This window comes from Rhinoderma darwinii, chromosome 2, assembly GCF_050947455.1.
Source record: "Rhinoderma darwinii isolate aRhiDar2 chromosome 2, aRhiDar2.hap1, whole genome shotgun sequence".
In the NCBI taxonomy this organism is placed as follows: domain Eukaryota; kingdom Metazoa; phylum Chordata; class Amphibia; order Anura; family Rhinodermatidae; genus Rhinoderma; species Rhinoderma darwinii.
In genome coordinates this window covers 473,580,050-473,593,018 of record NC_134688.1, presented here as the reverse complement: position 1 = coordinate 473,593,018, position 12,969 = coordinate 473,580,050, and positions in this window count along the sequence as shown.

The following is a 12,969-nucleotide window of genomic DNA, read 5'->3' as shown; positions in this document are numbered from 1 at the left end:
TTATCTGGTTTTGGTGTTCTCAAATATATTTTAATTGCGCAATTAAATGGCGACTTTTTGTGGCGACTTTTTGTGAACTTGGCGCTCACCCTGTAAAACAGCGTTCCCTTCTAAACAAAAAGTGTTTAAAAATTTGTATTATTACAGGAGAGGCAGAAGTATTATCCCTTGTGTAATGCAGGTGGGTACATTTTGGGCTTGTGACCTATCAAACTCAATATAATTGTTCTATGTAAACCGATATATTGTCTGTATTATAGTCCCGAGCTGTACTCACAATTCTGCCGGCTTTAGAGCTGAAATCACACAGTGCCCTGCTGGTTCAGTGTCTGCACAAAGCTTGCAGTGGTGATTTGCATTCTGGGAGCGTCATCTTTACACCAGATGCTGTACAGTAATTTGATGTAGCAAAAGCTAACTGTACCCCTTGCATTATAGGTACTGCGCTCTGCTGTTAAGCGTGTGTCTGTCCACAAGCTTGCTGACTGTTTCCAACAACAACCAACAGAATTGTGAATGCAGCTTGTAATACAGGTTGCAACTCCGGATAAGTACAAGGTGCTGTAAGTCCTGTCATATATGTCCATGGTGACTCCACCAGCAGAATAGTGAGTGCAGCTCTGGAGTATAACACAGGATGTAACTCAGAATCAGTACAGGATAAGTAATGTAATGTATGTACACAGTGACTCCACCAGCAGAACAGTGAGTGCAGCTCTGGAGTATAATACAGCATGTAACTCAGGATCAGTACAGGATAAGTAATGCAATGTATGTACACAGTGACTCCACCAGCAGAATAGTGAGTACAGCTCTGGAGTATAATACAGCATGTAACTCAGGATCAGTACGGGATAAGTAATGTAATGTATGTACACAGTGACTCTATCAGCAGAATAGTCAGTGCAGCTCTGGAGTGGGTGGAGTAGGATGTGTGGAGAGAGCTGCTGAGACTTCCGTGCAGGCCTTGGATCCAGGGACTTTCCTTATCCTATCTGCCCAGGCCTCATACCATCTGCCTGGGCTTGGAAAGTACCCTGAGGGGGGTTCCATCCTAGGATGGAGCCTCAGACCTCTACCTCCCGGAGCATGCCAGCGGGGGGTAGAGGGTCATCCCAGCTGGCTGGGAATATGCAAACGGTCGCGGGGGTGAGGAGATCATCTCGGGGCAAGGCTGTCCTGGCTCCCCCCGTGGCTGGAACCCTGGATAAGGGTATGGAGACGCGGTCCGGCATGGTGATAGAGGTGTTGTCGTCTGGAGAAGGACCAGCACTGTCCGGACATTTGGATGACGGTCGTGTGGAGGAATGGGGACAGCTGAGGACCGGAGAGACGGTGGAGAACTTCAGCTCCCGTCTGGCTATGCGGTTGGAGGAGTATCGGGACCTCAGGAAGTCGCTGCAACGGCTCCGTGCGGACTTGGCGGTCGCCAGAGGAAGGGCTGCAAAAGCCACAGGAGGTAAGAGGTCCCGATACCGTTTAAATGTGAAATCCTTGTTGGAGGAAATAAAAGAAGTGGAAAAGAGACGTGAGGAGATTTTAGCAGGCGGAGGGGTGTTTGGAGAAAAGTTAAAAAACGAAGAGAGGTTTGCCGAGATGGCAGCACCTATAAAAATAGAAAGCATGGAGGAAGACACAGCAAAGGAAAATGTGGTGGAGGCAATGGAGCATTAAAATGTAAAGTCCAGAGAAGGCACAGATTCTGAGGCACCCAGGAGCAGTGAGGAGGAGGAGGGTGGACTCACAGCTGGGAATAATCAGGAGTGTTTTGAAACTGACAGTGAGCGGCCTCCAGGATTACTCACTCAGATCCGTAATGTGGAGTCGCCGGTATCCTTCCAGGTTACCCGCAGAGGAGGAAAAGGAAAAGAAAAAAAAATTTAAGAAGAAAAAAAAGGAAAAGGAAAAAAAATCTGATAAAGGTTCATTTAAACTGGTGTATACAGCAAGATCCTTCCTGTGCTCTGAGCCAGATGAAAGTCAGGATCAGGGCGCAGGTCCCGCAAGACCCCCAGCTCCAGCCTCTGCAGTGGGGCTGGAGCGGGAATGCGGGGAGAGTGTTACGGGTCCGGCATTAGAACACGTGGTGGTCAAAATGGCGCCGGACGCCAACCCCTGCAAGGGGGCGGTACTGGTGGCCTGGTGACGCCAGGGGGTGTGTCCCCGTGTCCGGTGAATGGCGAGCCCGGGAAACTGGTCTTTGATGCGAGTCAGGGGTCGGGAGAACGCGTAAACCAGAAACCGGATGTGGTGTCTGAAAGCCGGAAGTCTGTCGGTGTCGCAGTAAAGCCGTCAGACGTTCCGGACAAGGGCGGTCACAGAGGGGGCTCCGGCTCTGTTGGCCACTCCTCTGTGGGAGGGGGGAGTGGTCCGGCGCCGGAGGCGGCTCCAGTGACGTCAGTGGCTCCTTCGTCCGCATCGCTGAAAAGTGGTGTAGGCGAGAAGGGGGCTGCTGGCGTCGGGGGCGACGGTGGCCCCTTTCCCAAAAATGTTCCGCGCATAGAACAGGTTAATGAGGCGGAGGGCACAGCAGGGACATCGCTTATAACATCTGGTGGCGTCCCTGCAAAGGTGCCTGATGATGCGGAGACTGAAGCAGTGTCTACCCACACAAAATGTACAGAAAAAATACATAACATAGAACCAGGCCTGGCCAGAAGGATGACTGCAGGGGGACCTGGTGGGTTAAATGAAAAAGTTGCAGCTGTGGATGTGGAAACTGCTGGGGGTATGCAGGTGTGTGTAAATAAAGTTGCTGGAGTGTCTGCTGGTAATGGGGTGTTGAGTGCTGTGTCTGTGGGTGGTGGGGATGGGGTATCAACCAGGGGAAATGGGCCTGGCGCTCCTCTTGCTGTGACATCCGGCAGGTCTTATGCTGGTGTGGCAGCGGGGGGACAGCGGGCCCACCCATCTTCATCCTCAAGGTCCGGGGACGGTAACTTGCAACAACGTCTCTTGGACGCTTTAAGAGAGGGAAAGCAAACCCTAACCATAGGGGGAGTGCAGAAGGACCTGTCTTTCTGCATAGACAGATATGGTCTAAATGCCTTCCGAGAGCAACGAGGAGATCAGTGGTCGCTCCCAACAGCCGGGCAGGCTGTAGCCAGGAGGAATGTGGTCCGTCTCCGGTGGCGTGGCAATGATGCGTGCCCTCCCAGAAAGAGGGTGGTGGAGCTGCTGCTGGGGATGGGCTTCAAGGCGAGTGACATCTTTGCCTTGATACATCCTTATGGCTCGGTCGAGTTTGACATCAGCTTTGTTCATCTAGGGGGCCTTGAGGTCTTCTGGGGGAACTACGAGCTGATGAAGGATGAGCCTGGCTGGCGAGACTTTGCTGCACAAGCAATTTCTCGCCAAAGTGGTCCCAAGAGAGTGACCGTTCTTACCCGTAACGAGTCACTCTCTTGTATTGATATCATGACCTGGTTGGGAAGGTACGGAGAGGTAGTAGAGATGCCATGGAAGAACATGGATGAGTTTGGCATCTGGTCAGGGGCCTGGACGTTCATGGTTAAACTAAAGCGTCTGGGACAGACGGTGTCCCACATACCATCGTCTGCTTTCCTGGGAAGAGATCGGATCCTTGTCTTCTACCAGGGGCAGCCGAAGTTGTGTCACCGGTGTGGCGACCCCTCACATTTGAGTGCAGGCTGCAAGGTGCAGAAGTGTGCTCATTGTGGGGGGATTGGTCATCTAGCCGCATCGTGTGACCGTATTCGCTGCAACCTGTGTGGTGACTTAGGTCACCCGTTCAGTCGGTGTCCTCGCTCTGTTGTCAATGCTTGTTCCAAACCTGCGGAGGATGAAAGGAGGGAGGCCTCCGTGGGTGAGGGTGCGGGCAGGGACGATGGGGCACAGGGGCAAGGGAAGAATGCAAAGAAGGGTCCCCCTTCTCGCCAGAGAAGGGCGGAGAAGCGAAGGAAGGAGAGGATTTGGAGGGCGCTCCAGGAAACTGGGACGACCTCTGATTCGGATCTGGATGCCCCCCCTGAAGCTGATGCCCCTGGGGAGGCCGAATTGAACGGGGAGATGAGGAGGATCCAAAGGGAGCAGAGGGCTGAGGACTCTCAGTCCTCCCACTATGAAAGTGTGGGAGAGGAAGAGAGGACTCAGCCTACAGCAAAAGGGACACCGGGCAAAACCCAAGGGCCAAATACATCTGGCCCCGCCCTGGCCCAGGAAGGTAAATCCTGTACCCCCCTGGTGCGCTCTACTGATCGATACCATGCTCTCGTGGACATTCCAGCCTCTCATACTAAGAGGGAGGGCATGGTAGGGCACCCTAGAGTCGTTGAGCCTCCCCTGCTGCAGGGGCCGTTCCCCCCAGAGGGGGAGGTTGACCCGGAACTTGGGGAAGAAGATGGGAATAGGGTGGTGAGTATGGACTCCTCAGTTTGCAAGAAGCGAGGCAAAGAAGGGGGGTCCTCATCAGATAGAGGGGGGGGTGGGAAAAAGAAAGCCGTCTAACTCAAACATCCATGATGGCGGCACCCACTCCGTTGACGCTGGCATCAATTAACGTTGCCAGCATTAAGTCAGATAGGGCGAGATTTGCAGCCTTTGATTTTCTTGGCCGAGTTGAAGCCGACATTTTGTTTTTGCAGGAGACCAGGCTGTCACTTTTGGCAGACGTCGTTAAATCTAGGAGGGAGTGGCGACGCGGGCCCTCCTACTGGTCTCTTGCGGCTGAGCCCTATAGCGGAGTGGCGGTCCTTTTCACCGCACCGGTAACATGCCGACGGATGATTGAGTTAGAAATGGGGAGGTGCTTGATCTTAGATGTCCTCATGAGGGGACAGGAATTAAGACTAATCAATATATACGGACCCCAGAGCAAATGGGACCGTAAAAGTCTCTTCATGAGGATTAAGCCTTTCCTTTTTTCAGGTCGACAAGTTATCTTTGGAGGGGACTTCAATACTGTCGTAAGGCCCCGAGATAGAGGAGGTTCCGGAGATAAAAAATTGACCTATGATAGTGTAGCATTAAAAAATATAGTTAGCGATGCTCGCCTGGTGGATATCCACATCAGGCATACCCCAGGCCACTCGGGTTTCACCTATCGTAGAGGTAGTTGTAGGTCTAGGATAGACAGGTTTTTTTTGAAGGAGGAAGCCATCTCTTCACCAGTGTCCGTTGTTGAGGTGGAGTTCTCCGATCACTGTATGATTATTTTCTCTTTGAACATTGCAGAGTCCCTCCAGATGGGAAGAGGTATATGGAGGCTGAATTCTACTCTCTTGGAAGAAGCGGAGATAAGACAGGCCTTTGAGGATTTTCTTCAGAGCCAGGTACCTTTGTTGGATCTCAGTGGTACTAAGTCTGAGTGGTGGGAGTTGTTTAAAGTCCGGGTGGCAGGATTTTTCCGCAGGCTCTCAAGCCTCAGGTCCATGAGTAGGTACCGCCTATATCAGGAACTGAGGGGGAAACTCGAACATCTGGTCTCAACCGGGGGTAGTGGGGAGGAGATCTCCGTGGTGAAAGCTTTGCTCAGGAGGTGTCAGTATGATAGGCACACATCTTTAGTTCTTGAGAGGGATTTCGGGAAGTACCGCTCGCCCGACCCCTACAGGAATTGTAAGAGGTCAGTGAGTCGTAAGGTTGTGACAGGACTGATTGATAGTACAGGATCTCTGAAGAGATCCAAATCAGGGATCTTGGAGGTCGTCAGATCCTTCTACTCGCACCTCTTGGGGAAGCAAGATCCAAACCGAGACGAGATGTCGGCTTTCCTGGCTGAAACCATCCCTGAGCCAGGGGTAGACCCCTCTCTCGGTGTTTTGATAGACTCGATCAAGGAAGAGGAAGTGGGATTGGCGATTGATGGGCTTGCCCTCAAAAAATCGCCAGGGCCGGATGGCTTAGCATCCGAGTTTTATAAGACTTTTAAAGGAACCCTAGTTCCCCTCTTGACTGAGGTGTTTAATGAGTGCCTTTCCTCGGGTACTTTGCCAATGTCAATGAGGAGGTCGGCCTTGATCGTTTTATCGAAGGGTAAAGACTCGACCCGTATTGAGAATTGGCGTCCCATAGCGCTGCTCAATACGGACAGAAAGGTTCTCGCAAAGGTGGTGTTTAATCGGCTGGTGAAGTTTGCATCCCGGCTCCTTTCGCCGGTCCAGCATTGCTCTGTTCCAGGCCGCAGCACATTTAGTGCTGTCCTCAGTGTCAGAGAGGCAGTGGAGCAGGGAAATTCTGGTCGGTGGGAGGGGTACATCCTGTCCTTGGACCAGGCCAAGGCTTTTGACCGGGTGGACCACGAGTACCTCTGGTCGGTCCTTCTGAGGTACGGCCTACCGGGGGGGTTTGTCAATTGGCTACAGACCTTATACACTGGGGCTGAGACTTTTGCGCTGGTGAACGGTTGGGTTGGAACCCCCTTTGAGGTTGGGTCTGGTGTCCGCCAGGGTTGTCCCTTGAGCCCTTTGCTATATGCGTTCGCAATTGATCCTTTTCTTAAAAGGATCGATCGTGGGCCATTGGCGGGAGTCGGGGCCGGCCTGGAGGGGCCGGAGGCCACTCAGAGGGTGGTTGCGTACGCAGACGACGTCTCCATTTTTGTCTCCTCGAGAGGGGAGGCAGAGTGGGTGATGTCGGAAGTGGAGCGTTACTCATTGGCATCTGGGTCCAAGATCAACCGGGATAAGTGCAAAAGTCTCTGGCTGGGAGGAGGAGATCCTGGTTTTGATCTCCCGGACACCCTTCCAGAGCCTCAGGGGTCTGCTAAGATCTTAGGAGTCGAATTTGGCCCGGGTGATTACCCCAAGAAGAACTGGGAGGATAGGCTGAATCTAGTTGCCCAGAAGGTCGACCAATGGAAGGGTTGGTCCTTAACCCTGAGGGAAAGGGTTCACTTGGCCAAGGCCTACCTGGTGCCCATGTTGCTTTACCTGGGCAGTGTGTGCATCTTGCCAGAACCTCTCTGGACTCGGGTCTATAGCCTGTTCTTCCAGCTGTTATGGGGGAACAGGCTCAACCTAATCAAGAGGGAGGTTACTTACCTACCAAGGACACTAGGCGGGTTAGGTATGGTTAACCCGGTGGTGTTCCTAGTGAACACCTTTGTTAAGATCAACCTGGCAAACCTCTGGCAAGAGAGGGCTCCTTGGTGGATATCCGCCTGCAGGGGGTGGTTTCGGCCTTTCTTCCAGGAATGGGAGAGAGGAGGGCAAGTGAAAGACCTGCGTACACCTCACGGACATCTCCCGGCTTATGCCACCCTGGCGCTGAAGATTGTTCGCCGGTGGGGTCTGGAGGTGTGGGAGATCAGGACCATGTCGAGAAAATTTCTTGACAGGAGGGTCCTGATGACCCACTTCCAGAAGCCCCTGGCGCTCAAAGACTGCCCAAGTAGTGACCTCGGGGTGGGATTAAAACTTTTAAATTCAGCGAGGATTCCCCAGAAGTTTTGGGATCTGGCTTGGCGTTGCTTCCATGGGAGACTGTATGTGAGGGGCAATCTAAAGTGCAGAAGCTCTGATGATCGGGATTGCCCCCGGGAGGAGTGCGGCGGAGTGCTGGAAAGCATGGAGCATTTCCTGCTTCATTGCCCTTTCAATACAGAGGTATACAAAAGGGTGGGAGCCTCCATTGGTTGGCCAGGCCTAACCAGCCTCTCCTATGCTGGGTGGGCCTATGGAGTGTTCGGAGACCTCGGTGGTAGGGACCATTGCACCTTGTTTCTAGTCAGTATAGTGGTCAGGCACTTTATGTGGAATGCACGATGTCTAGTTTCTACCCAGAAGAAAATCCTCCTAGTGGATGAGGTTGTTAGCAATATCATGGGTGACCTGGTGAAGGTGCATTCTTTGGAGGTTGGCAGATTGGGAGCATCCAAAGCCTCTCGTCTTTGGAGGGGCTTTTCCTTTTGGGTGCCTTAATGTGTCTGCCTTCATGAGGGAGGGGGGGGTCGTCACCGGTGCTCAACTGGAGGTGGGGGTCTGCGTTCCGCTGAGGCACCAAAAAAAAAATATAGCGATAGGGCTCGGAATAAGGGAAAGGTGAGGGTCAGCATAGGGTCAGCTTTCAATAGGGTCAAGAAAGGGCTAGTAATAGGGTAAGGAGATAGGGCAAGCGATAGGGAGGGTGCAGCGGTGGACGTGGTACCTTGGCCTCTGGGGGGGGAGCTGGGGGGGGGCTTTCCCTTCTCTCTATCTGGTGATGGGCTAGGTAAGCACAGGAAGATTTTTGTTTTGTTTAGGATTGAAATGGCAGGAAAAAGGTTTACAAGCGACCGAACTTGGTGCTTTCGGGTACGGTGTATTTTGTATATGGTTTGGTATTTGGACAAGTTGGTGATGTGTATTGTATTATATTGTAAAAATGTTGTTAGAATAGGGATAGACTTAAGGGGGTTAATAGATAGGTTGGGAGGGGTCGGGGGGTGGGGGGGGGGGTTTGCCTGACCCAGCCCCGGACTATGCGGACATGGGAGTGTCAGGTCCGTATTTCACACCGAATAACCACCTCTGTAAATTGAAAGCTGAAGGCATGCCTGGAGAGAAGTACACCACACAATTGTCTGAGGTACAGCTTCAATGTCAGCCAGGAGGAACTGAACTTTATTCAGAACAAAGAAACACACACAGAGAAGACACATGCCCCTCCCTATAGATGTGTGACTTGCTTAAATTCTATTCGCTCCCCAGCTGTAACTTTTCCTATACATTCTTCTGCACACTCCTCTTTGCATTCCAGGGGGCGGTGTCTTCCATAGGTGTGTCCGACATGAACAAAGAACTTGTTATATATATCAGTATATTACACAAAGACTGAAATGTATATACATATATGTGAGGATAATATTTTTCAGACAATATACATAGTAATGATCCCTGACAGTCCCCCCTAAAAATATTATTACTCTATCCCTGAGTCTTGCCTAGCAACCTACCACTGACCACTCGAACCAGGCGGGTAGGGGTTTTGGATTTCTTCACCAGCTTGAGACGAGCTACTCCTGATGAGTAACCCCCCTTTGTACCTGGACTTCCAAGGTGTCGGAGTGGTCCTAACTTTCCCTATTCTCCACTGGATACAGGATGGTTGTCTTGATATAATCTATAAACCACTGCTGGTTGTAATATATATATATATTAATCCGGTCTACATTTTTATTAACAGTAATAATTGTCGCACTGTCACTTACTGTCCTAATGGGACTTTACCCCTGCAGATATGACAGGTCATGGGCAGCACAGTGACCTTCACCTCACACCTTCACATAAAACTCCTCAGATTGTAATTTGCAGCACCGTGGCATATTTACATACATTATAATTATAAACCTCAGACATTATAAACAATAGGGCCTCAGCTAATAACATAATGCTATCACCAATCTCATGCTATCACCCTCAGGTCTCGGGTCCCATCAGTTCATTGCCAGTCCTGTACACCATCGTCTTCTTCTTCTTCTGTCTTCTGCTCTTCACTGACTGTCACCCTCAGGGTAACCCACACAATTGTGGAGTCAGACTACGTTGGTGTCCAGTGGGGGAGTTATTATTACCCCCTCCTGGTCACTTAATTATCAAAACACTTGATCCTGCTGACGGATTCACTCAGGTCTTTGGTCTTTACTTTGCTGATGTCATCAGGACTTGGTTTGGTCCCTCTCATCTGTCCGACACCGTCTCCTTTGGTTTACGTCGTCAGGCTGTACATAGCACCTCATGTTGTGAGCCTGGGGTGAGATCCCACGTAGGCGGATTAGTGGAGTTGTACTGTGACTATCAAACCCTCCGCATCTGTACTCTTCCTCTGGCAAGTTACTTGTCTGGGCGGCCGCTTAGAATTGTGACACTGCCGTCAGTTCATGATAAACGCGTTGTACTGGCTCAGGCTGTGCCTGCCGCATCTCAGTGATGGAGTTCATCGTGTTAAAAGTCTTATTGTTCATATTTACTGGCACTTGCTGGGGACCCCCAACTCTTATCAATTGTTAAAATAAATACTAATCTGGTGATAACATCATCCGCATACATTATAAACGTTGTTCTAAGTACATACAATAATGTCAGGCCCTTAAATGACATCAAACACCTTTATATAAGGAAAAACTTCTCTGTTACAATGGACAGGGCACCTAGAAGATGTGTGATTACTGGGTACATTTCATTTGCACTTGGTGATACCCTTTCAGCAGGATTTGTACCTTTCTCTCAGCTGATTGCCTGGAACATCTCCACCTCACAGAAAGATACACAGATTCCACATGTTTATCTGACAAGCGTCTTAAACCTATTTTTCTTACTCTAATCTGGTTCGTTCTACCTGGGAAGGCCTCTCAAGGTCGGTTCTCTTCGTGGGAGGCGGGTATGATAAGGTTGGCACCGGTCTGCCAGGACTGTTCTGTAGGCAAATCAAACAGCTCTAACAGAATTTAGCAGCGACAGCTGTAAAACCTGGGACATACCAATTAGATCTTACCAAATCGATCCTTGCAGTCTTGGGGCATATGTGAGGTCATACACCATCAATGCAAAAGCCATCAAGAGTGCCTTGGGTGGTACCGGTTTACCTTCCTTTATCCATCCACATTCTGTCAGAATCTGGTTCTCACGCCTTCCGCTCCCAGTTGGACTCTTCCTGTGAAGAACAAGCTTTTCATAGCCTAATCAGTAATTGATCTTAATCAGATAATTAATTTGAAGAAAAACATTAACAAATAGCATCTTTACATCAAACGTTCACACTGGTCAGTAACTAAAACTTACAAATTGATTCTTCTTCTTTATATACATATCTATACTTACACATATACACTGCACAGAATTCTCTGCTCTAAAATTTCCCTTTCACAGCAAAAATAAAAATAAACAAATAAAAATGTTTTCGAATGGGAATATTCCGCTTCTGTACCTTTTATCTGACGCATGACTCTAATAGTCCAATGCTAAGGCTGGTCCAGAACTTTACATAAAACTTAACCTCAGTATTTAATATTCCCACAACACTTCTTAAATACAATTATTAAACAAACTAACTTTGGGATAACATCTGGAGAACTGCTGATATCTTATTGTACAAACATCAGGTCAATACCTGGGATACCATTGTTCCCCTGTCACTTACACACAACGTCTGCAGTGGGGAAGATACCGGCCATGCTTCAGGCCCCCCTGAGAACAGGTCTACACACACACGAGCATATTGTCATACACTTCTACCTCCGGTAGTTGTATGTTCTGCAGTCGCTGGGACTGTTAATCTGGCCGGGCTGCACTTTTCACAGGTACCTTTGCAGTTTCACCTATGTCATGCCGTGCGCACATCATGCCGGCTGCTACAAACCTAGTGGTGGCATTATTGTATCCAGGGACAAGCCAATTTACTGACACCTGGCCGCACATACTCTTGTTGTCAGGTCTGTCTTCTCTCGCTCTCTCAATTGGCTTACCCGATGATCCAATAAAGTTCCTACTACCAATGGGCCCATAATTGTGGGCGATGCCAAAAGTGTACCTAGAGTCAGTGTAAATGTCGGCCGTCTTACCTTCTGCCAGGTTACAAGCCTCAGCGAGCCCCTCCAGCTCCGCTCCTTGAGATGAACAAGAAGGTGAGAGTGGTTTCTGGGTAATTTACCTGGTGCCTCGTATCCTGTCTTGTACATACTGTATAATAAAATATCTATTACAAATTTACATTAGAAACCCATGTCACATATAGATAGAACATCTCAAAGGGGTGGCGTCTTCATCCTCTAAAATAAAACCAAATGTTATACACTTCTCCACACTCATCTGATAATCACGAGCACTTTGAGAATCTCACTTTTATCAGGTTCTGCAAATACTTGATTAATACAAAAACAAATAAAAAGAAAACATTCCTAAAAACTTTACATCAAATTAACAATGTCCAGACAATTTTTGTTTTGCCTTCCCCCTCATCTTAATCCATAAAGACTCGTGTGAGTGACGTCACCTCTGCCTCCTGTGTAAATTTGCTGGAGGGGGATGGTCTCTTACAAAACCATCTACACAAACCTCAAAATGTAGGTTACTCTCATACACATTTAATCTGGATTACTCATTGAGGTCTCTTACACATTTTTAGATCTTCTGAAACCAAATTAATTAACTCAAAACAAACCAAAATTGTACCTGATCAAACCAAAATTGTACCTGATCAGTTCCTTCACCCTTCCCCCCTTTGTGGACTCTGCGAAAGTAATGTAGCAGAGTTCAAAACTACATCTCAACATAACAAAGTCTGGCACTCTATCTGTGCGGCACTAGTTTAACCCCCTGTAATGTGCAACAGCCTGAAACAAAAATGACTTTTTCCTGACGAAAATACATTTGATCTTTACAATGACATAACTCATGTGTGAAATCAAAAACAAAACAATTGTAGTTAGTTATTCAATAAAACAAAAAATATTATCTCTGATAACATTAATTACTGCAAACCAATAAACTGTATATATAAATAGGGAACGGTGGGGGCACATACATTTTCAAAACCCCGTGTCTCACAGTATCTAAAGTTTAATACATCTGAATGATCAAACACATGAAATCTGATCACATCAGAACACATAAATATCGTAACTTTTATAAACAACAGCGCATGCGCAAAAGAGAAGAAATTTATTTGGGTTTGTACACATTACTGATATATATCTAAAAGCAGTGCATATTGAAATCCCTTTGTCCCATCAGCCCTGCAGACTGCACCCAGTCAGCCCCCCTCCTCCTCCTCCCAAACACAGCACACTACAGGGGAGAGGGAGGGGGGGTCACACACTCACAGCTTCTCGCAACTTCTCACAGCTTCTCACAATCTTAACACTTTCAATGCCGGCAAAACAACATACGTATCTGCAATCATTCATCACACCATTGTATAGGAATTATCTACGTTAATGTTTAACAGTACAATCTGACGGCCACCATCTCTACATTATGATGACGTGTTGCTTCATCAGTGAACTAGACTGGAACTTCTGTAAATAGAAAAAAA